The 27,237-nt window shown below is 32.0% G+C and overlaps 2 pseudogenes; both read right to left on the reverse strand.

Annotated features, from left to right (window-relative positions):
* Positions 1 to 3,876: 3,876 nt before the first annotated feature.
* On the reverse strand, positions 3,877 to 4,418 carry LOC148554501 (uncharacterized; annotated as a pseudogene).
* Positions 4,419 to 10,729: 6,311 nt separating this feature from the next.
* Positions 10,730 to 26,999, reverse strand: LOC148554502 (uncharacterized; annotated as a pseudogene).
* Between the last annotated feature and the right edge of the window lie 238 nt (positions 27,000 to 27,237).

Below are 27,237 nucleotides of genomic sequence, written 5' to 3' on the forward strand. Positions count from 1 at the left end.
GAGGGAAGAAGAGCGTCGCCGCCGTGTCGCCACACCTCGCCGTCGGAGCTCCGCGTCACTGCCACTGTCGTGTCGCCACTAGGAGGGAAGAGAGAGAGAGAGAGAGAGAGAGAGAGAGAGAGAGAGAGAGAGAGAGAGAGAGAGAGAGAGAGCATTCGCGGAGAGAGCTGCGAGGAGAGTTGTGCCACCCAGTCGTCGTCCGTGGGAGTCATCGCCGGTCTGCATGCCGCTAACGATGCTGGCGTTGTCGCGAGAAGGAGCAAGAGCCGTGTCGGAGGAGAACCGTTGCGGAGTTGTCCCTGCCACGGTGCCCAGCTGCTATCACGAGCCTCGTCGTCGCAGATGGGGGTGTGCCGCCAAGCTCCTGCGCCGGAGAACCCAGCTACCCTCGCCGAAAAAACACTGCCGTCGCCGTCAGAAGCTGCTGCTGACACCGATCTTCATGCGCCGTCACCGTTGGGATCCTTTGCCGCCGTTTGGGTTACTGGGAACGTGGTTGTGATCACCGAAACCACCATCAGAGTTACCACTGTTTCAGTTTAGCCGTCCTTCCTTGTCTGGGTAAGCGTTTCGTTCTGGAACCTTTGAAATAGTACCTCTATTTTAAGTTGTTTAGGGATATGAGATTTTGGTGTCATAGGATCGAGTTACGGGTCTTGCATGCTGAGTTCTAGGACGGTTGCATGCGACATCAAGCTGCTGCATCATCATCGGAGTTGCCACTGCTCTGTTCTCTGGCTTATTCGTTAGTATAGTAAGTTGTTCCTCATCCCGAACCTCTATGGCTTCTATTCTGTTATATGTTTTTAAGGTCCTTGCAACGTTATGCTTTAGGATTATGTTTCGGTTCTTGCGTGATGTGATTAGAGTTGCTGGGATTGCGGCTGCCACCACTGGGGCCGAGAGAAAATTGAGCTTTGTTGCGTAGTTGAATCGCGACTGAGGTAGGGGCGTTTTTCATTAAAACTCATTTTTATTCTTAAGAATTATTATAAATTGATATTTAGGCAAATAAATATTTTTGGTGATTATGAAGTCTTATGAATTAAACTGAATTGCGTTGAATGAATGTGATTGCTTACTTGACTGTGGCTAGTTCTGTATATTGAGTTGGTATTGAGATAGTGAATGAAAGATTAATTTGAAAATCTGATTCGAATGTTTATCAAGTATAATTTGAGAATTGAAAAATGATTTGATGTTAGAATTAGTTTGACTTCGGAAAACGATTTGAGATTTGTGAATGACTTGGGTTTGAAATCGTTGTAAAGAGTTTGAGAAAATGTTAGTTGACTTTGTTGGAAATGAATTGGAATCTAGAAAGGATTATAATATTGGAAATGAGCTTGATTTGTTGAAAAATGAATTTAAATTGAAAATAGTTTGAGATATTGAAATTGTTCTGATTTTGAAATTGATTTGAAAGGAATTTGAGAAATGGTTTTGTTGGGACCCAGAAAGGGTGGCATAGTCTGAATTTTAGAGGAGATGCTGCCCAAATTTTTATAAAAATTGGAGACTTTGTTTTAAAAATGGTTATTTAGAAAGATTTAGATTTTCAAGGATTTTATAATTTAATTTTTGGAAATTATGAAGAAAAAGTTTACGTTTGGTGCTTGATTTATTTAGAAAAGAATGAGTATGAGAGTGAATGTTGTTTTTTATGATTTTTGAATAATTGTATGATGTAACGACCCAACTCCCAGTATGCCATGGTCATACAAGAAGCTAAGTGTTACTAACTTGTCCTTCTTAATTATTAACTATTATTTAATATATGAGCATGTTCCTTGTTAGAACGTTGCCAATTTTACGAGTAACTTTTTTTTTTAACTTATATCGTTGCGAGCGAGGGAGTAAAATAAATAAGCACACACCGATAGAAATAATAAGGAAGCATAAAGAAACATAGAAACACAGCTGATAATATACATCATGTACACTATAACAAAACATGTAGCGCTCACAAAAGATCAAGTCAGTTTACATCCTCGTCATCCTACGTAGTTAATATATATACGACACTCTCAGGGCCTGACCCATACAAAAAGCCGCTAAACTGGCATCCAGGCTAGCCTAATCACTATATAGCTCCTAGCTCTTAGGTGTACTAACACAAGTGAGAGACTAACTAACTGATAATGTTAGACTAGAGTGTCATCAAAAGAATGCCCTGATAAACCCCAATTTTGTGGTCTATCTTGTGCTTAATTTGGGGGATTTTATCAACTTTTCTCACATTTATTCAATGAAATAGCATGGTTTTACAATTCTCCATTGATTTGTGCTTAAATGTGAAAACATGCTTTTTAGGCCTTAAAATAGCTAAATTTAACTCATTTTAATTCCATTCGATGCCTTGATATGTTTGTTGAGTGATTTCAGTTCATAAGGCAAGTATTGGATGGAAGAAGTGAGGAGAAAAGCATGCAAAGTGGGAGAACTCATAAAGAAATGAAGGAACCGTAAAGCTGTCAAGCCTGACCTCTTCACATTCAAATGACCATAACTTGAGCTACAGAGGTCCAAATGAGGCGGTTCCAGTTGCGTTGAAAAGTTAACATTCAGGGCTTCGAAATGATATATAATTTGCCATATGTTGCCTGACTCATAGGGGCGCGCATGCGTCATGTACACGTGCGCGCCGATGGAGCACGTGGGTCCATTTTAGTGAAATCGTCCCCAGCGATTTCTGAAGCATTTTGGGCCCAATCCAACCCATTTCTGATGCTATTGAACCCAAGGATTGAAGGGAGAATGAACAAAGTAGTCATAGTTTAGTTTTCATCATGTTTTAGGATAGAATTCTAGAGAGAGAGGCTCTCTCCTCTCTCTAGATTTTAGGGTAGTTTAGGTTTAATTTTCTTAAATCCAACTTTTAATTCTTGTTTTGATTTAGTTTTCCTTCTTAATTTCTTGTATTACATCTTTGTTCTTCTAGTTTTACTTGTTCATTTCCCTTATTTTATTACTTTTATGTTCATGAACTCTTGTTGGATTTGGATCTTTTCTTTAATGAAATTTATGTTTGATGTTCTTTTGTTAATGATTTGAATTGTTGATTTACTTTTCTTGCAATTGGTAGTTGGTAGATTTATTATTCTTGCAATTTTACCATGCTTTCCATTTGTACCCACCAAGTGTTTGACAAAATGCTTGGTTGGACTTTAGAGTAGATTTTGAGCATTCTTGGCTTGGGAAGAGTAATTAGGCAATCTTGAGTCATGAAAACCCAACTTATGTTGGTGATCTAGAGTTGTTAGCTAATATTGTTTCCATTGACGCTAATCTTTTGATAATTTAATTAGTAAGTTAATTAGGACTTTTGGATTGAGATTAGCTAGTCTTATTAGACTTTCTCTCATGGAAGATAATATGATACCTTCTTCCAATGTTGGAGATGACGTAATAAGATAAATTCTTGTTATTATTGTGGTATGATTGATTAATCTTGTTTGACTTTCTCTCTATTTGTTGGAGTTGACTAAATAAGATGAATTAATCATTGCATTAGGATAGAAAGCCTATGATCTCAACCTTGCCATGAATGTCTCTTTTTATTAATTGCTTTCTTTAGTTACTTGTTTGATTTACTTTTCTTGTCATTTATTTTGTTGCCCCTCTTATCAACCAAAAACCCCCCTTGCCCCTTCATAGCCAATAAGCATACACTTCATTGCAATTCCTTGTGAGACGACCCGGAGTCTAAATACTTCGGTTAATTTTCATTGGGGTTTGTTACATGTGACAACTCAAATTTTTTGTATGTGATGACTCTTTGTTGGTATAGAACTATACTTGCAACGAGAATTCATTCAATTGAGGAAATTCTATACCATACAAAAGTCCACGCATCATGCCCCTACTGCTGTCAGACTATATCTCCTCATCCTACATTATCTCTATCTCAGGATCCTCCTCCTCCTCCTCGTTTGCAGCTACAGCTATACCCTCAGAACCACCAGAAGCACTACTGTCACTATGTACAAAACCATTCGCGAGCACAGGTCCGTTCGAATATATAGGAGCTACCCCGTCGTCCGGTAGTGTCGGCTCATCAGGCTGTGGAAAGTTAGGGATTGGCTCAAGGGAAAAGTTCCATTCTGGTGGAATCACAGGTACGTACTCTCTAGCTAACTCAGCCTCATCAGGAAAGATAGGCTCCGGTGCCGCCTCATTCAAGGGTTGAGCTGGTATAGGGTGTCCGGGACCATCAGGAAAAGGATGTCCAGGTGCGTCAGGGTGTAAACAGGATAAGGAAAAGTCGTAAAGAGCGTCAGGGTCAAAATGTAGGCTAGACAGAGCATGTTGTAAAGCTCGATTAGGTAACACATATCGTCTAATACGAGGCTCCAATCCCATAATGAAGTAACTGTGATGTACTGGGTCCTCGTAGACGTAAGGGTCCTCGAACTCATAGAATATCACGCCCGTCTCCATCTGAAGGGGAGGAAGGGAGAGAAGGGGGTAAGAACTGGGGAGCCTTTAGTAAGGTCGGGATTATTAGTTACATTCATTTATTCGGCGTCGATTAGCAGGCAAATAATAGGATATAGCAAAGCAATAAATAGAAGATAAAGATAGATAGAGAAAGTAGAGAAAACAGAAAGCAGAACACAAATAGAAGAATACAAGAAAATAAAACACAGATATAGCATACACATAGACAAACATAGAGCAATAGATCATACACACAAGAAGAAAAACAACAGAGAATAATGTGCAGACAAGAATGATGCATGTCTAGTCCTAGTGCAGGTAATGAGCTCATTTGTCGGTTTCTACCCGCTCCCGACGTAACCCAGCATTATTAGCCGGATATGGCTTTCCTGTTGGCTATACCCCTGTGTACAGAAAATAACCCCTCTGCCACCACAGGGTCCACTGTATGCAGGAAATAACATATTTGCCACTGCAGGGATGTATGCCGACACACCTTCTGTATACAGGAAATAACCCCTCTGCTACTACAGAGATGGAACAGGTGGTCACGGTACTTCTGTAGCAGGAAATAACCCCTCTGCCTTACAGAATTAAATTATGGATCTGTACCGCAAGAAAGCGTTCTCAGTGGTCACACCACCATCTATCTGACTGCCACAATGTAGCAGATGAACATATAGATATTTCTGGGGTTGCCTTAATGCAACAAATGACCTCTCAATAGGTCCTCTGCTCTTTATCATATTACTTTTTCTCTTTGTCTCTTTACTCTACTCTGATTACTCTTTTCTCGGTATCTCTTTACTCTGCTCTGATTTCTCTATTTAATGTTAGTATTTAAAGCTTATGTAAATTTCGGTATAAATAATTAGCCTGTCCCAAGTATAGGTTCATTAAGTATATACTGAAATAGTTTAACTTTTCATACAATACCTAACCCTAGTCGCAATTCAAGGACTAACTATGTTGTCCTAGTTCGTTCGCTAGTCTCTGTCTGTTTTTCTGTCATTAATACTTTACAGACTTTTTCTTCAATTTTTATCTTTTCTTCAACTTTTTATCTTTATTTTATCTTTGCCTCACTAATATGTTCTTACCACTCCCTAAGTGTTTTATGAAAGTAATTATGAGATTCTGCGCTTAAAGTTGTCTTTCTAAAACTTTTACAGAAAACTGCCTTTTCTGTATTATTTTATTATTTTTATTAAAATATTATTTTAATTAAATATTATTATTTAATATTGTATTATTATTTATTATTTTATCATTAAATTTTCGAAAATTACCCCACTTTAACTTTTAACCGTTAAAATTCACTTTTTACCACCCGTAACTTTTAATATTTCTACTTTAACTACCCTAACTTTCAGAAATTACCAAATAACCCCTTAAACACCAAAAATTTTACTTCCTTTCCCTTTTAAAGATCTAAAGCCTGTTCTTCATTGTTCTTCATCACACTCAAAGTGTTCTTCATGTTCTTCATAAATTCTTCAGATTCTTTCTCTGTTTTTACCCGTTTTTCAGTCTTTTTAGCAACCGATTTTTACCATAATTCATAATAAATTTGCAGCCACCAAAACCCCATATTTTTCACATGATTTCAACACAAATTGAACCCCAATTTAAGGATTAGGGTTCATTTTTCCAGCTGCACTCAAGAACATGTTTCATAGCTTGAATATCATCAAATTTCATCAAATTTTCACGAAAATTTTAACAAGAATCACTCATATAAACAATCAATTTCAAGCACAGCCAAACCATATCATAATCACACAACTCAAACACAATCAATCAAGATTAATTTCATCAAACCCTACCTGGTTTTGCTGCTCCTAATTCGGTTATATCCTTAGGTGGTCCTTAAACACTTTTTCCTCCTAAATCACATCAAGAACAACTTTAAATCCAAAAATTCTCAACTAACCGAATCTTACTCAGCATGTTAGGAAGGTATTTCTCACCTTATACTTGCTGAAAATTAATGTTTCTTGGTCCTCAAGTCAAGTTAAGCATGATTCCTAATGAAGAACATCAAGAAAACACATGTTTAAGCATGTTTCCTTGAAACCGAAGCAAAAGGGAGATGGTGCAGCCAACTCACCTTGATTCCCACCTTGATAAGTCATATGATCATGTAGAGAAAGAAGAGAGAATCATTTTGGTCGGATTGAAATTTTGATCTGAGTTTTCGTTCAGCAGAAATCAAGCTTTGAAGATTTGGAACTAAGAACTTTTCTCTCTTTTTCTCTCTTGGAAATTTCGGCCACAAGGAGCAAATGAACCAGCCTTGGGGGTTTTGGGGGTGTAGGGTGAGTTGTGATTGGTTGGCTTGGAGGTGGATTAAAATAATATTAAAATATCTCAGGTGTATAACTACTAAAACTAGATGTATCGGAACACTTGTGAAAACATCTCTAAAAATTCTTTTCTGAGCTACTAGCATAAATGACACTAGTAACATATTTATTATGAGAATAGAACATGTATGATGAGGCCTTAGCATCGCTAAAGTCATCAGAGAATGCTGGTGCTAAGCTGCACTAGTAAACTGTGAATCCGGTTAAACCGATTTTCTGTTTTTAACTAAAACTGACCAGGTAACCTTATAATATCATTCAAGAAGCTTCTAATACTCATATAATGATAATATTATCTTATTATCTCTCTTCTCTGATAAATCAAGTCCGGTTCGTCAAACTGAGATTATTTACGAAAAGTAGGATCAAAACTCCTAACCGATACGATTCAAAAACTAGGTTCTTCGTGACTGTGTTATCGAGCTTGCCTCAAAAAAAGTTCTAGCTTAAAGAAGACGTAATGACAATAAGGATCGATATACTTGATGATATATCAGAGGTTCTCCCCTTACTGATCTTTCGGAGAAATCCGTACTTTCAAAAAAGATCTCGCGTTCTCGAAAACCGGGGTTGTTACATTCTACCCTCCTAAAAAAAAATTTTTGCCCTCAAAATTTCAGTTACCTGAGAATAGATGCGGGTAATCAGCTTTCATCTTATCTTCTAGTTCCCAAGTGTGCTCTTCTTCTCCTCTTTGTCCCCAAGCTACTTTGATTAAGCGAACAGTTTTGCCTCTTGGCTACTTATCACTTTTTTCTATGATCTGAACTGGTGATGCTTGATATGTCAAATCGTTTCATAACTGTACTGTCTCTGGTTGTAAAATGTGACTCTCGTCAAGAATATATTTCTTAAATTGCGAGACATGAAAAACATCATGAAGATTTGACAGGTATGGAGGAAGGGCTACTTGATAAGCTACTGGACTAACTTTTTTAAGTATTTGGAAAGGTCCTATGTATCGAGGGTTAAGCTTTTTAGTCTTAAGGGCTCGACCTATTCCAGTAGTCGGAGTTACTTTTAGAAAGACATGATCTCCCTCACTAAACTCTAAGGGTCTACGTCTATTATCGGCATAGCTCTTTTGACGGCTTTGTGCTGTCTAGATCTTCTGACGAATCCCCTTTATCTTCTCAGTAGTTTCATGCACTGAGTCTGGACCTAAGACACTAGCTTCTCCGTCGTCATTCCAACACAATGGTGTCTGACATCTTCTTCCGTAGAGAGCTTCATAAGGTGCCATCCCGATACTTTGTTGGTAGCTGTTATTGTAGACGAATTCGATCAACGGCAAATACTTATCCCAACTACCTTGGTTATCCATCACACAAGATCTTAGCATGTCCTCTAATGTCTGGATTGTCCGCTCTGATTGTCCGTCTGTCTGAGGATAGTATGTTGTACTCATTTGCAATTCTGTCCCCAATGCTTTTTGAAAAGCTCCCCAAAATCTAGAAGTAAACCTTAGATCTCGATCTGAGACAATTGACGAAGGTATCCCATGCAATCGTACGATTTCTTGAATATATATCCGTGCCAGTCTTTCTAATGTATAGTCAACTCGAATTGGAAGGAAATGCGCCAATTTTGTTAATCTGTCCACAATTACCCAGATGGCATCATGTCCTGTTGAGGTTCTTGGCAACCCCATGACAAATCCATGGTGATCTGCTCCCATTTCTATTGTGGTATTTCTAAGGGTTGCAGGGTTCCTGACGGTTTCTGATGTTCCACCTTCACCTTCTGGCAGGTTAAACATTTTGAGACATAGTCAGCTACTTTTTTCTTTAAGCCCGGCCACCAGAACATTTGTTTCATATCTTGATACATCTTTGTCACTCCAGAATGCATAGAAAATCTACTTTGATGAGCTTCTGCAAGAATTTTTTGTCGCAATTCTTTAGAATTAGGCACACAAATTCTATTCTTGTATCTCCAGAGACCACTACGATCTTGTCTTACAGCTTCTGGTTCTTCTACTCCCACACGTCTCAGCATCGTCATCATTTCTGAGTCTTGAACACAGTCTTTGGTATATCTGGCTCGCTTACTCAAATTTGGTGATAACCCGATCGCAAGTCAATCTTCGAGAACACAGTTGCACCTTTTAACTGATCCATCAAATCATCAATCCGTGGAAGTGGATACTTGTTCTTGATAGTGACTTTATTTAGCTGTCGGTAATCCACGCAGAGCCTCATTCTACCGTCTTTCTTTTTTACAAATAATACTGGAGCTCCCCATGGTGACACACTGGGACGAATAAATTTCTTTTCAAATAACTCATCCAACTGCTTCTTCAACTCTGCCAGTTCCAGTGGTGACATCCGGTACGGTGCTATAAAAATCGGTCCGGTTCCAGGTACGAGATCAATGCTGAACTCTATCTCTCGCTGAGGAGGAAACTCAGGTATGTCGTCCAGGAAAACATCAGGAAATTCCTTTACCACTCGAATCCGTTCTAGGCTTAATTCACTGTCATTCGAGCTAGCCACTAACAGAACATACCCCTCACAATCACTCCCGTCTAAGGTAACTCTTACAGAATTCAGATATAAAGTATGGGATAGAAATTGTTTAATATCTAAACTATCAGACGGAATAACAGCAGTTCTTTCAAAGCAGTCAAGGAAAACATGATACTTAGATAACCAATCTAATCCTAGAATAACTTCTAAACCACATAGAGGCAAACAGATTAGATCATGTATAAAAGTCCTATCCCTAATAGCAAATGGTACTTGCAGGCACACTAAACTGGTTAACGCATTTTGGGATGCAGGTGTATGGACAATTAAATCAAAGTTTAATTCAGAGAAATCTAATCCCAACTCACGAGCAACAGTTAAAGAAATAAAGCAATGCGATGCACCCAAATCATACAACACAGTTAGAAATCAATTCTTGACATAACACTGACCTTGGATCAAGGCGTCTGATTGCATAGCATCATTAGCAGTCATAGCAAACACTCGACCTTGTTGTTGGGTTCGTACTGGATTCCGAGCAAATCTTTTTGGGCAATTCCTCGCCAAGTGTCCAGGTTCCCACAAGTGAAACAAGTGTTCATTCCTTACAGCATCCAAATCTAATATAGCCATAGCCATGGAGATCATAACAGCTATGAGGATAGCTGTGCCTCGCATCGATTCGTCGTTTAGAACTCGGTTAAACTATGCCTATTCGCAGTCATTAAGGTCCTATCCGCACCAAACAATCAATATTAAGGTGATCAGTCTTAATATCTCAAGTTAGGCACGAACATTCCCAAAATGAGCACTTATAGACATTCATGCCAAATGTATCTTGAAGATACCCTAACAGCATGAGACACACAAGCAGAGTATGCAATAAAGCATAGTCAGTCCACTCCCCAGGCTCTATTGGGAACGAACTACTCTAATACCAAATTGTAATGACCCAACTCCCAGTATGCCATGGTCATACAAGAAGCTAAGTGTTACTAACTTGTCCTTCTTAATTATTAACTATTATTTAATATATGAGCCTGTTCCTTGTTAGAACGTTGTGAATTTTACGAGTAACTTTTTTTTTAACTTATATCGTTGCGAGCGAGGGAGTAAAATAAATAAGCACACACTGATAGAAATAATAAGGAAGCATAAAGAAACATAGAAACACAGCTGATAATATACATCATGTACACTATAACAAAACATGTAGTGCTCACAAAAGATCAAGTCAGTTTACATCCTCGTCATCCTACGTAGTTAATATATATATATATACGACACTCCCAGGGCCTGACCATACAAAAAGCCGCTAAACTGGCGCCCAGGCTAGCCTAATCACTATATAGCTCCTAGCTCTCGGGTGTACTAACACAAGTGAGAGACTAACTAACTGATAATGTTAGACTAGAGTGTCATCAAAAGAATACCCCTACTGCTGTTAGACTATATCTACACATGGCCATTCGGAAGATCGTCATGAGGCTCGCCCATCTCCTCATCCTGCTCTATCTCTATCTCAGGATCCTCCTCCTCCTCCTCGTCTGCAGCTACAGCTATACCCTCAGAACCACCAGAAGCACTACTATCACTATGTACAAAACCATTCGCAAGCACATGTCCGTTCGCATATATAGGAGCTACCCCGTTGTCCGGTAGTGTCGGCTCATCAGGCTGTGGAAAGTTAGGGATCGACTCAGGGGGAAAATCCCACTCTGGTGGAATCATAGGTACGTACTCTCCAGCTAACTCAGACTCATCAGGAAAGATAGGCTCAGGTGCCACCTCATTCAAGGGTTGAGCTGGTATAGGGTGTCCGGGACCATCAGGAAAAGGATGTCCAGGTGCGTCAGGGTGTAACCAGGATAAGAGAAAGTTGTAAAGAGCGTCAGGGTCAAAATGCGGGCTAGACAGAGCATGTTGAAAAGCTCGATTAGGTAACACATATCGTCTAATACGAGGCTCCAATCCTATAATGATGTAACTGTGATGTACTGGGTCCTCGTAGACGTAAAGGTCCTCAAACTCAAAGAATATCACGCCCGTCTCCATCTAAAGGGGAGGAAGGGAGAGAAGGGGGTAAGAACTGGGGAGTCCTTAGTAGGGTCGGGGTTATTAGTTGCATTCATTTATCCAGCGTCGATTAGCAGGCAAATAATAGGATATAGCAAAGTAGTAAATAGAAGATAAAAATAGATAGAGAAAGTAGAGAAAACAGAAAGCAGAACACAAACAGAAGAATACAAGAAAATAAAACACAGATATAGCATACACACAGACAAACATAGAGCAATAGATCATACACACAAGAAGAAAAGCAACAGAGAATAATGTGCAGACAAGAATGATGCATGTCTAGTCCTAGTGCAGGTAATGAGCTCATTTGTTGGTTTCTACCCGCTCCCGACGTAACCCAGCATTATTAGCCGGATATGGCTTTCCTGTTGGCTATACCCCTGTGTACAGGAAATAACCCCTCTGCCACCACAGGGTCCACTGCACGTAGGAAATAACACATTTGCCACTGCAGGGATGTATGCCGATACACCTTCTGTATACAGGAAATAACCCCTCTGCCACTACAGAGATGGAACAGGTGGTCACGGTACTTCTGTAGCAGGAAATAACCCCTCTTCCTTACAAAATTAAATTATGGATCTATACCGCAGGAAAGCGTTCTCAGTGGTCACACCACCATCTATCTGACTGCCACAATGCAGCAGATAAACATATAGATATCTCTGGGGTTGTCTTAATGCAACAAATGACCTCTCAATAGGTCCTCTGCTCTTTATCATATTACCTTTTCTCTTTGTCTCTTTACTCTGCTCTGATTACTCTTTTTTCGGTATCTCTTTACTCTGTTCTGATTTCTCTGTTTAACGTTAGTATTTAATATAACATCCCTTCCAGCAAAATACCTTGCTTAAGTTAGGGTATTTCTACTAGAAAGAACGTTACGTGACCTTTTCTAATATTAACTTCTTAATTATCGAGCCTTTGTATCGAGTTCGCGTTTCAGTTTTAAGGAAAAGCCAGAAAATTTTGTTTTTATTCTTTAAAGACATGTATCAAGGATAAACATTGCAAATAATAATAACAATCACATAAGTATTATTAATAGTAATGTTTATCCTTGATACATGTCTTTAAAGAATAAAAACAAAATTTTCTGGCTTTTCCTTAAAACTGAAACGCGAACTCGATACAAAGGCTTGATAATTAAGTAGTTAATATTAGAAAAGGTCATGTAACGTTCTTTCTAGTAGAAATACCCTGACTTAAGCAAGGTATTTTGCTGGAAGGGATGTTACATTTAAAGCTTATGTAAATTTCGGTATGAATAGTTAGCCTGTCCCAAGTATAGGTTCATTAAGTCTATACTGAAACAGTTTAACTTTTCATACAATACCTAACCCTAGTCATAATTCAAGGACTAACTATGTGGCCCTAGTTCGTTCGCTAGTCTCTGTCTGTTTTTCTGTCATTAATACTTTACAGACTTTTTCTTCGATTTTTATCTTTTCTTCAACTTTTTATCTTTCTTTTATCTTTGCCTCACTAATATGTTCTTACCACTCCCTAAGTGTTTTATGAAAGTAATTATGAGATTCTGCGCTTAAAGTTGTCTTTCTAAGACTTTTACAGAAAACTGTCTTTTCCGTATTATTTTATTATTTTTATTAAAATATTATTTTAATTAAATATTATTATTTAATATTTTATTATTATTTATTATTTTATCATTAAATTTTCGAAAATTTCCCCCACTTTAACTTTTAACCTTTAAAATTCACTTTTTACCACCCGTAACTTTTAATATTTCTACTTTAACCACCCTAACTTTCAGAAATTACCAAATAACCCCTTAAACACCAAAAATTTTACTTCCTTGCCCTTTTAAAGATCTAAAGCCTATTCTTCATTGTTCTTCATCACACTCAAAGTGTTCTTCATGTTCTTCATAAATTCTTCAGATTCTTTCTCTGTTTTTACCCGTTTTTCAGTCTTTTCAGCAACTGATTTTTACCATAATTAATAATAAATTTGCAGCCACCAAAACCCCATCTTTTCTAGATGATTTCAACACAAATTGAACCCCAATTTAAGGATTAGGGTTCGTTTTTTCAGCTGCACTCAAGAACATGTTTCATAGCTTGAATATCATCAAATTTCATCAAATTTTCACCAAAATTTCAACAAGAATCACTCATATAAACAATCAATTTTGAAACACAGCCAAACCATATCATAATCACACAACTCAAACACAATCAATCAAGAATAATTTCGTCAAACCCTACCTGGTTTTGCTGCTCCTAATTCGGTTATATCCTTAGGTGGTCCTTAAGCAATTTTTCCTCCTAAATCACATCAAGAACAACTTTAAATCCAAAAATTCTCAACTAACCGAATCTTACTCAGCATGTTAGGAAGAGATTTCTCACCTTATACTTGCTGGAAATTAATGTTTCTTGGTCCTCAAGTCAAGTTAAGCATGATTCCTAAGGAAGAACATCAAGAAAATACATGTTTAAGCATGTTTCCTTGAAACCGAAGCAAAAGAGAGATGGTACAGCCAACTCATCTTGATTCCAGCCTTGATAAGTCATATGATCATGTAGAGAAATAAGAGAGAATCATTTTGGTCGGATTGGAATTTTGATCTGAGTTTTAGTTTAGCAGAAATCAAGCTTTGAAGATTTGGAACTAAGAACTTTTCTCTCTTTTTCTCTCTTGGAAATTTAGGCCACAAGGAGCAAATGAACCAGCCTTGGGGGTTTTGGGGGTGTAGGATAAGTTGTGATTGGTTGGCTTGGAAGTGGATTAAAATAATATTAAAATATCTCAGGTGTATAACTACTAAAACTAGATGTATCGAAACACTTGTGAAAACATCTCTAAAAATTTTTTTCTGAGCTACTAGTATAAATGACACTAGTAACATATTTATTATGAGAATAGAACATGTATGATGAGGCCTTAGCATTGCTAAAGTCATCAGAGAATGCTGGTACTAAGCTGCACTAGTAAACTGTGAACCCGGTTAAACCGATTTTCTGTTTTTAACTAAAACTGACCAGGTAACCTTATAATATCATTCAAAAAGCTTCTAATACTCATATAATGATAATATTATCTTATTATCTCTCTTCTCTCATGAATCGAGTCTGGTTCGTCAAACTGAGATTATTTACGAAAAGTAGGATCAAAACTCCTAACCGATACGGTTCAAAAACTAGGTTCTTCGTGACTGCATTATCGAGCTTGCCTCAAAAAAATTTCTAGCTTAAAGAAGACGTAATGACAATGAGGATCAATATACTTGATGATATATCAGAGGTTCTCCCCTAACTGATCTTCCGGAGAAATCCGTACTTTAAGAAAAGATCTCGCTTTCTCGAAAACTGGGGTTGTTACAATATGATCAATGAGTTAAGTAGAATTGAGAATGATGAGATGAGATATGAATTAGTATCGGAAATGAAACTGATAATTATGAGAGATGATTGAATATATTGAGTTTGGGGCATTGTCTCCTTGTCAGCCAGGATTTTTCCCGTGGTTACTATTGAGCTTGGGGTGTTGTTTCTCCCATGTCAGCTTGGGGTGTTGTTTCTCCCATGTCAGCTTGGGGTGTTGTCTCTTCTCCCCATGTCAGCTTGGAATTCATCCCATGGATATTATTGAGCTTGGGGCGTTCTTTTCCCATGTCAGCTTGGGGATTTTTCCCATGCATATGGTGTATTTTGAGCTTGAGAACATGTCGAAATGGCTACGTAACCGACAGTTGATATCAACAGTCATAGGATAGGCATTCATCATATGCATTTGTATGCTTTTCTTGAGTTTGAATTTGTTTGGGTCTGCCTAATTGCTTAACTATTATTAACTGCTATCTGAGCTATTTGCTGTAACTGTAATCTATACCTGTGTTTTCCTTGTATGTTTTGCTTGTTTTTGTTTCTGTTGTGGTTCCTTTGAGTTTGGATATTAATGATGAGATGATGATTTGGTTGTGAAATTGTTTGAGTCGCTGAGTTGAAGGCTATGATTGGTCATTCATACTGTTAGGAGACTTCTATTTTCTTTTATAAGAAAAACTGTGCTTTGGAATTCTGGATACTTAGTCACTGAGTTTGAAAAATAATTTACCTACTAAATATCTTCTTATAACAAATTCTAAAAATCTGTGGTGATGAGACCATGTGGTTAGGTTCTCACCCCCTATAGACTTTTCTTTTCAGGAAACGGACGAAGAAGCTTATGAAGAGTAGTTGAGTTTGGCTTATGCGATAGAAGATATTTCAGTTTAGTTATCATTATTCTTCCCTCGCTATTAATATTATAACCTTTACAAGAGGGATAGGAGTTTTGATATCTGGAGTTTATATATATATATATATATATATATATATATATATATATATATATATATATCATTCCAATATATATATCTCTATAAAAACTCAGTTTAAGATTTTAACAGGCTCATATTTCCAATATATATATCTTTATAAAAACTCAGTTTAAGATTTTAACAGGCTCATATTTTATTATTAAATATTTTAAGAGTCGTAATACCCGAGCTATCAGAGTGGCGCAACCGGAAGAGGAACACAATAAAATTATCATTTTATATCTTGTTTTTAAAATAACAAAAATACTCTCTTAAACATGTATCAGTTAAATATATGAATTTGGATTAAAATGAGAAGTAGTAAATTTAATTTTTTAATCTATTAACAAATTATATATAACCAAGGATAAATGACTAAAATAAAAATATATTAAATATGTTTTAAATTATTCAAGTATTTTTTCTTTTTCATTTTACTTTGAGAAATTTATTTGTATATTATACTAGCATTTGCTAATGCAACAATTTTATTTTGCTTAAGCTATTTATTATTTTTAAATATTGTATAAAAATTAAAATAATTTTTTATACTTTTTGAGTTAGTTCATTTTTGCATCGAAATTGAATTTATTTTACTTATTTATTTATTTAGTAACTAGTAGAATTGCAAATATTTAGAAATGTATTCAGTTTTTTAGTTTAGAATGCTATATGCATTTGAACTGGATTAATTCATGTAATAGTAGTTCTTACAAATCTGTATTATTTATTGATTGATTTGATAGCCGCAGCTTAATCATACGAGTTGCCAAGCCAGCCATGAATTTATAACTCTTTCAGAAGCAGAGTTAAAATCTATCCGGTTACTCTATTGTCATTCCACGTATAGACCAAGCATTCTTGCAAAAAAAAAATATCATTCTCTCTCTTGTAAATTTTTTTTAAAAAAAATATGAATTGGATAACAAATTAAATATTTTTATTAGTTTTTTTATTAGTTTTTATTTTATTGTAAGGTGAACAATAAATAAATTTCGAGTTCTTTAATCTCTCTTGTACTTTTTCATTTTTAATATTTAATTATATCTTTATTTTTATAATAATATTGATCTTTATACTAATAATAATAATAATAATAATAGTAATACAAATACAAATAGAATTATGTCCTGTTAGGATTTTGTACGGGAGTATGTGTGTGAAACTGTGAATCCTAGTTCAACTTTATGATGTAAGAAAAGAGTGAGTGAGTGAGTGATTACGCAATATCTACATGAAAAAGAAAGGGAGAGATCTAAATCCACCTATTAATGTGGAGTTGGTGATATTGGAGAAAGAGGATGTTAAGGAGGGTTTTGGCATTGGAATATTAGAAGGAGTGTTCACCGCAATTTGGAATCATCCTGGAAGGTTTTCGGAGGATCAAGCCACATGGGACAAGGTTTTTCAGTTTTTTTTTTTTTTTTTTTTTTTTTTTAGCAAAGAAGCTGATGTCAAATAATTAATTTTAAAATTTATTACCTAAAAAATAATTTCAAATTATAAATCTAATTGTGTAAATTTTTTTATAATGCATTAAAATTAAACTCTTATATTTATTATTTTTAAAATTACTTATATTATACATGTATAAAATAAAATTTTCTGACTTAATAATATATAATTTAAATGCAAACAGGGATTCAAAATTTAAAATTTTGTTTCATCAAAGGTGATTAAACCAATAAAATTAGAACAGGGGATTATAAATTAAATTGAATTAATTTAAATTATATTTTAAATTATAATAATTAAAAAAAATTTACAAACACTGAGTAACTAGAGACAATAATTAAACAACCAAATAAGATGTGAGCATTATAATTATAATGTGAATCTAAAACAATCAAGCAGAAACTTGTTATTAATAGAAAAATATTAAATGAAATGATTTCCTAAAACTAACGGAACTTTAATTGAGTTATTTGGTGAGTAAATATTCTGCACCTCCACATTATTTCCGATGATAATATCTTTCAGTGGGATAAGAGTAGGAACAAGACCAAATATTTGAATGTTGTCATTATGGTGAGTCCGAACAATCGTAATTGCTTTATTTTCACGATCATGAAAGGTAAAGAACTCATGAGACTTGGTTATGGAAGAATTAGTATTTCTGTCAGAACTTACGAGAATAGGAGTTCAAGATTCTCTAACTCCATATCTTTCCATCATCCATATTGTAACCGGCTCATCAAAATATATCAAGCAAAGAAAACTCCTAACTTCAAATATGCTGATTTCTAGACCCTGATCCGGCAAAGAGAACGATTGGAACCTCTCCGTGTCGAAATTGAAAGTCCATATCGACTTGCCAACAATATCCTTACCAATCCAATGAAGTGCCCCATTTAAATAAATACCATATATCGACATATATATCAAATTTTTGGGATAATCTACCTCAATATTTATCCATGTTGTCGATATTCCAACTCTGAGCATTTCAACAACCATAGGATGACCATGTTTAAAGATATACATTCTCATTACCTTGTATTGGTTTGTTTTTGGGTGAAAACCAAAACCCCAAGATATTTCGCACTCGTAGGGTTTGAAGATTGAAGGATGTTCTGGAAGTCTTATGAACTCACCTGTTATTGGGTTGCAAACAAGTGAAATATCTCTATCCTTTGACCAACTCAAGTAAAAAAGACCATTACAAATAAGCACACGCACATTAGCATAAACTTTTGTACCAAGAAGAGGAATTTTAAATTTAGGATCAAGTTTTATGCTGCCACAACTATTGGATTTCAGGACCTCAAACACACCAAATAATGGATTGAATCTTCTTTCATGCCATTCAATTCGTTGATATTTAACAAGGTGAAAGAATTTTGAATGCATGCGTCGGATCATCACAGCAGGAGGTGTATAAGTAAGGAGTAATTTGGCAAAGTTTGGATTAGAAATTAATGTGTTTCAATGCTTGCAAACACATCTACAAATTAGAACAGATTTTATGGGAAGTCTAACAAAAATATCGAAAATTATATCGACTGGAAGACTGAAAAAATAAGACTTTTGTATTTGGGGTTTCCTTGCAATTAAGTACAAAATAAGTCAGGAAGAGAAATAAGAAATTGACGGTGTTATTTTGTGTCCGTGAAAAAATAAAATATGACTTACCTCATCCGCCGCGCAAAAATGAATTGGAAGAGGAATTTGATCATTTTATCCATAGTCTCACGTGGCAATGATTGTTGGGACAAGTCAAGCACCCAAGTGAAATTGATGCTTTCAAAGGGAAGTTTACTTATTTTTATAACTTAGGTGAATGTGAAAATCAGTTATTATTTTAAGAGAAAGTATAGAGAGCTAATAATTGTAGTGTATAATATGTAAAATAGGCTTAAAAAGGAAGGTATTTTAATAATTAAAAAATAAATTCTTGAGGTGGAATTAATGTGGTATGCTCTTAATAATGGAATTGATTTGGCATGCTCTTAAGATATTTTTTGATTTATTTTATTTAATTTGTTAAATCAAATTAATTATAATTAATTAATTATATCAATTAATTAATTTGATTAGACATTTAAATCTCACCATTTATTATAATTTATATAAATTAATTAATTATAATTAATTATATTAATTAATTAATTTACTTAATTATATTAATTATTTGATTTGATTGGAATAAATATCAAATTATTTAATAAATAATAAATATGATAATAAAATATATGAATTAATTTAATTAGTTTATTTTTTTAATACCATCTATTTATACAATATCAAATATTTTTTTACTCTCGTTCGCTCTCTTTTTTCTCTCTCTTCCTTCTTTCCTCCCTCCATCTTTTTGTGTTTAGAGTACAATTTTTGTAATTTATTTATTTTTTATTTCTTTTATCTTTATTTATACATTTTATTTTTTTAAAATTTTTGTTTATTTTAATTGCTTATTCTTAGGCGCATACTTTTTTTCTTTTAGCTTCTAATTAACAAAAAAGACGTGTCATCTTTACGTTGTTTTTAAATAATCTTACTATAATTTTATTTTATAATATTCTATTTGTCATGTGTATTTCAATTCATATATATATATATATATATTGTCTTTTTTTTTGTGATTCACAATTAATATATACATTGTTCGTATATGTGGTTTATATGTTAATGTTATTATTGATTCTCTTTATTGTTATTTTTTGTGTGTGTCTCTTTGTTGCTATTTATTTTAGTTATATTCATTGATTTATCTGTATTGATACTCTTTTTATTTGAAGTATCGTGACAATTTAGAGTGAATATTATGACCCATGTGATATTCGTTAATTTGGTGTATCTTTTTAGATGCTTTATATTATAATAATGTGTTTAAGGAGTTGACTTAAAATTATAATATGATATATAAATTTATAGTATGCTAAAATATTATAACATTATCATATAGATATTTTTTTATTTGGCCATTAGATTCAACTATATAGGATCTTGAAAATTATGCAATTATGTGATTAGTTATTTTTTCACGTAATTATTGTATTGATCATTTACATTAGTGAGATTGTTTTCATTATTAATATTTATAAATATACTATTATTTATATAATTAATTGAATAATCTTATTCATTTAAATTTAATTCTATTGAATTAATTATTCAAGGTGCCATCGTTATTTCTATTTTTAAAGAATTTTTTTAATATTATTTAGCAAATCTAATAATATAATAACAATTAAAAAAGACAGAACAAAAAAATTTTTAATGTGAAAATAAGACAAAAAGAATAAATTATTTAATAACTTTTTCAGGATATATATATTTTTTTATAGATATTTATTGTAAGGCATGAAAAATTATTAAATTCTAACAATAATTATCAAGGATAAATGATTATTATAATTAAAAATAATGTCAATTTAAATGAGATACAAATAAATCATGCCAAACATAACTTAAAAGGGTTACTTTTGAAAGAATATAGTTTATGATATTTAATTTTTTATTATTTATTAAAAAATATAATTACTTAATGATATTTATTTTTTAAATTCACTATGTATGCAATTTTATTTCTTTTTTTGACAAAATTTTACTCATGATGGTAATTCTTCTAATGGTGTAAATGCGAATAATTATATTTTTACTTTTTGATACAATTGATATATTATTAATAATGAATGGTAATTAACCCCTCATATTTTTAATCAAAACATTTTGACGATAGTTTCTATTTATAGATATTAATGGATGATTGTTTCTTTAAAAATAAAATGCATTATGATTTTAGGTTATTTCATAATTAACAATAATACTTGATTATTTCCTTAAAAATAACTTGCATTATGATTTTAGGTTATTTCATGATAATAATTAATGTTTATAATATTGAATTATTCTAAATTTTTTTTTATTTTCTATCGTTAGTAGTTAATCCCAAATTAAAAAGATTATGTTGAATTGTTGAATAGTCCAAGTATAACCGGAGTTAATTTAGTTTATTTATTTATTTGTTTATTAATATAATTGATTGAAAGCATAAATGATAAACAAGATAAGCAAATAATTAGAAAAATAGAATGTTAGTAATTACTTAAAATAGATAACAAAATAAGTTATAGGGTATTACTTTATTTAAATTATTAATAATTTAAAGAATAAAAGGTTAGTAATTATTTTTAAAATAGACATTAAATTTAGTTTTATGATACTAATTTATTTGAGTTGTTAATAAAATTTTATAATTTTTAGATTTATATCTACTCAATTTATGTATTTTATTTTATTCTACTTTAACAAAAATTGAGACGTGCATTTTTAATTATTTATTTAGATAGTATAGCGAAATGAGTTATATCAATTATAGTTAATTATCGATAATTGATATCAATTAATTGATTGTATTAATTTATAAGATGAATAACGTATAATAAATGTTGTGAAATTAATTATAATAAATTAATAATTCATAAATAAAAAACTAAAAGAGACTTTTTTATTACTTTTTAATGGCTATATATTTTTATAATTTCACTCTTCCTTTATCTCTTCCTTTCACATTTATTTCTTTTAATTTATTGAACTAAATCAATTATACTAATTATTTGTATTAACTAATTAAGTACTTTTTAATGGGTTATTATAATTGTGCCTTTAGACCATAGGTTAAAAATATTATAAAAAAATATTTTATAAAATTTATTGAAAAATAAATATTTTTACAATATGTCCTTAAGACACAAATTAACTAAATTATTTTTTAATTTAATGTGTTTAATTCATTCAATTGTATTAATTATAACTAATCAATTATGTAATTTGATTTGATTAGGATAAATATTTTATCATTTAATATTTTATTTGATTCATTAAATTACATTAATCATAACTTCAAATATTTAATTTACTTAGAGTACATATCAAATTATTTTAAATTTTTTTATTCATTAAATTAAATTAATTATAACTAATTTATTATTTAATTTAATCAAGATAAATATTAAATTATTTAATAAATAATATATAAAGTAATGAAATAAATGAACACAATTAATTCAATTTATTATCTTATTATTTTATATTAATTCTTTTTTTATTTGTTTTGATTAATAATTTTGAAGGGTATTATTATTTTATTTAAAGATAATTTATATTTTTTGTAATATTTTTATAAAAGTTGATTAATACGTTTTTTTTTATTATTGTTTTTGAAATTTTTTTAATAAGATCGTATTTTAATTTTTCTCTTTCATTCTTTGTAATAATTAATTATATTAATCTTCTATTACAATACATTTTTTATCTACTCTTCATACTATCTTTCTATCTTCTTTTACTTTTTTTAATTGCTCTTTTTATTTTACTTTTAATTATTTATTTATTTATTTTACTTTTACTTTGCATATATAGATTTATTATAATTCATCAAGGTTCTTTTTGAATTTAAGTGATTTTTTAGGTTATATTGTACCATTGATGCTTTTATTTTGTTTAGTATATTTTTTTTAGTCTGTGTTTAATATAATAATCTGTAAATATCTATTCTATTATATAAAAATTAAATTTTTGCGCTTAATGATAAAACTGTCGTGGCATGATTCTGATGGTGCTTTTTGATCTATTTCTTTTAACTCATTAAATTCAATTTATTATAATTTCTATCAATCAATTAATTATAATTCAAATTGAATTATTATTTTATTACGAAATTATTATTTTTTAATCTATTTATAGGAAATACATATATTAATTATAATCGTAAATTAAGCTATTTTACATTAAATAACTTATATAATGGTCATCTCATTTATTATTATAAATGCTGAATTAAATAAGTCATTATTATTTTTTATTTAAAATTAAATGAGAATAAAATCAGAGATACTATTTTATTTGACATTTCGGGGTTTAATGGGTGTCACACTCAAATATAAATAGTAACTTCCAGATTTTGGTCTCCAACACATCAAAGCCACCTCCATAACTCTTTTCCCATAAGAGAAATTATGATTCAACTCTATCAGGGATACAGAAGGTTTTCAAAGAATAAGGGAATGGTCTGAATTTACACGAATTCTAAATATTCGAACTTACGATGTTGTTTCAGTTGGTTGTCGTTACGAGAATGGCTCTAATCTATACGTGTCTAAGGACTAGAATGTAACACCCTAACTTTCAGCATGTCATGATCGTACAAAAAATGAGGCGTTATTGACCTGTCTTCCATATTTACTATTTAAATCTGAGCCTTTAGTTCGATTTCGCATTTCAATTTTTAAGAAAATGCCGAAAAATTTTGTTTCTATTAACTAAAATCATACATCAAAGATCTCCAAACAATACTAGTCACATAGTTAGTAAGAATAATAAATATCATACAAAAGAATTCAAATGAAACTCAGATACAACTCCTATCCCTCTGTATAAAATAAAATCTAAACTAACAAAGGCGAGGGAATTCTAGAAAAACGACTCAACACATAAACTTAACTCAAATAAGACTAATAATCGCCCGCAGTTTCAAACTGAGTCTTCGAACCTGTCACTGCAAGGGTGGAAGATTTTAGGGTGAGAACAAACCACGCGTTCTCAGTAGGGAATGGGAATGCTGTAAGAGTATTTCAAATGCAAATAATTAATTTTACTCAATAAAACTATATTTTTATCAAACATTTTGAAAATACTTTTTACTATTACTTTATATAATTAATTACCTTCTTTAAATTTTCGAACTTAAGACAAATCTCAATCACAACCTCAGTTCTCAGTCACCTAAATACACAAACTAATAGCACAGGAACAAGATCAACACACAAACAAATAGCAATAAGACAAACAGCACAATCACAGAGAGACAAGATAAGTAAATACAATCAAATGCAAATGTGCAAACAATGATGATGCATGTCTAGTCCTATCGCAGGTAATAAGCCCATTTGTCGGTTTCGACTCGCACTCGACGCAATCCGACTCGCAAGTCAGATAAGACATTCCAGCGGCATAATCTTTGTAAATTTCTACTTCTTGCAGGCGCTAATTCTCCAGTTGAAGTATACCGAACATGACTTCTGCAAGTACTTGTAGGCGCTGATTCTCTAGTTGAAGCATGTACCACTTTCTCCTGAAAGCCATTTCATATACACGGGCATCCCCGCACAATCATTTATACATAAAGTCCATGGCCTCTCGTGAGCATTATGTATTGCCGTCTCTATTGTGTCAAATGAGCATTTCGTATCGCTGTCTTCACTAAATACTTAGTATTAAGGTCCAACAACACTCAATATCTTTTTAGTCACTGTTGTCTCTCCTCTTCGATGGGGGTTACAGTCTCTCTTTCTCTCTCGGTCACTATTTCTCTCTATTGCTCACCGAATGAGCTTAGCTAGATGATGATGATGTTTAATGTGATGAAAATGGTCAGGTGGCATGCTTTAGTATGTTCCACGGTTTATGCTTTAAATATGCTTTTGTTTCCTTATGGCATTTGTGTATATATATATATATATATATATATATATATATATATATATATATATATATATATATATATATATATATATATATATATATATATCATTGCAAGTACAATCTCATAATATTTTTCTTGCTTTTCTTTGTTCCTTTAATGTACCGCCGGATGGACTAGGAATAATAATGATGATATAACAATGATAGTAATACTAATAGTAATAACACTAGCGATAATAATAACGTATTATTGATAATAATAATAATAATAATAATAATAATAATAATAATAATAATAATAATAATAATAATCAATTTAATTTTTGTTTTATCAAAATATTTTCTCTTGAATAATTTAAATTTAATAGAATAAATTATAATTAAATAAAACTTCAATATTCATAAAATTTTATTTAAATTATCTTTTATTAAAAATAGTTTTTTTTTAAAACTAATTCTCAATATAACATATTAGCTCATAAGTAGTTAATTATTTAATTTTTAAAAATTTGGGTCTTACATAAAATATATTAAATATTGATAAAATTGTGAAAGAATAGAAAAAGAATAGATAAATAAATTTTATTGATTGTTGATTGATTGAATTGAATTGAAGTGTGTTGTAAATTATGAGGATAAAACTAAATATATATAGAGCATTGTCTTATGAAAGATAAAAGCAAATAAAGATAAGATAAGAACAACTAAAGATAAGATAAAGATAAGATAATAAAGACTAAAATTGTAATTGAATTTATGTATTCTGTTGGGCTAAATTTGTGAGTTACGAGACTTTTTTATTGTTGTTATAGGTTAAGGTGGAAGAGTAGTTTAATAATATTATTTAAATAATTTATTTCTAATATTGGTGTTTGATTAAATTAGTTTTAGAGAAATTTAAATTGTTGACTCAATTTATATATTACGACTATTCTTTTTGAATATATTATTTTTACATTTTTTAATATAAATTTTTTTTTATTTTTAAGTTTCTTTTCTTTCTTGGATATATGTGTCACTTTTTTTTTTCTTTTTATATTTCATATTAGTAATGTAATTATTAAAAAAAATGTATTTAAAAAAATATTAAAACATCACTATTTAAAAAAAAAAGAAAGATACGTAAAAAAAGAAAAACACAAAATTAAAACATCACTATTAGAAAAAAACTGTTAATATGCGTATGAATGGGGCCGGAATTGAGGAATATATATGAATATAAAAAATAAAAAATTATTGCACGATTGTAGAATAAAAAATAATTATATATATAAAACGAAATAATTATAACAAAAAATTAATAATGTAATTTAAATATTTTTAATAACCAGTAACATAAAGTTTAACAAAATACAATTTATATATTTTTTTATTTATGTATATGTATTGAATTATTTATGTATATATATATATATATATTAAGAAAAACTAGCGTAATATATATATATATATATATATATATATATATATATATATATATATATATATATATATATAGAATTATTTAACAAAATTAATATATAAGATTATGAAAAATTCTATCCAAATTTGACAAGAACAAGATGACTTACATAGAAATGGTTCTCATGGATAATAAGGTAAGTTGATTATTTTTTATGATTCTTTCAAGTGATGCTAGATCCATTTTATAAATATTTTTCGTCATATTTTAAGTTTATTTGATAAGTAAACCTTTGCACGAATCAAAGACAGTGCGATTTTATAGATTTATAAGTGCTAATAGTCTTTATATTTAATTTGTTTTATAGTGTGATAATAGCCAATATATTTGGTGGTGGATTTAACTATTACTATATTATTTATGATCACATTTAGTATATATGTCTGATTTATTGAAGAAAGTAGATTATTAAAACCGATTAATAACTATTTTAGAGTTAATCCAATTAACACTAGATTAAAAAAAACAAACAATGCATAATATGTTACTTTTTTATTAATCAAATTATTATAATTTAAAATAATTTTTAAAAAATAATTTAAAATTATAATTTCAATCTTATCACGTGCATGGTACGGGTAATTACACTTGTTCATCCACACTACATATGATCCCTACACCCAAACCCTAGCAAAGCGTAACCCTCCATCTGCTGTCTACACCCATTCTGCGCCTCATAATCCCTCTCTCTCCTCATAGTCGGTGGCAACCATCTAGCGACCAGGTAACCCAAACCTCAGCATTGCCGTCCCCCTCCCGAAGCAGCGCCATCCTCCTTTCGCTGTCAGCGACGTTCCACCCTCCCGGAGCAGCGCCGCGCCGCCCCACTTTGCCGTCGGAGCCTCACCACGAATATAACTCCTTTCCTTCCCCTCACGTAACCGTGCCGCTGACGCTGCCGCAGACTCAGCCGATGCCGCCACGGGTTCTCGCATACGCCATCAAAAGCTCAACGACGCCGCTGTTCGAATTAACTATGTGAGTATGGTAGATATAGCGTACGCGTGTTTGAAAACAATATCAAATCAAACAATCAATTGCTTATTTTTTATTCTCATTCATGTCTCCTCATCTGTTCAAGTTTTTTTTTTTTAATTTTTGTTTCTCCACTTTTATGGTTAGATAAAATCATTGACTCATGTGTCAAATTATACATTTTTATTAATAAAAATT

Source organism: Arachis ipaensis, chromosome B6, assembly GCF_059453495.1.
Source record: "Arachis ipaensis isolate K30076 ecotype BB chromosome B6, ASM5945349v1, whole genome shotgun sequence".
Lineage (NCBI taxonomy): Eukaryota > Viridiplantae > Streptophyta > Magnoliopsida > Fabales > Fabaceae > Arachis > Arachis ipaensis.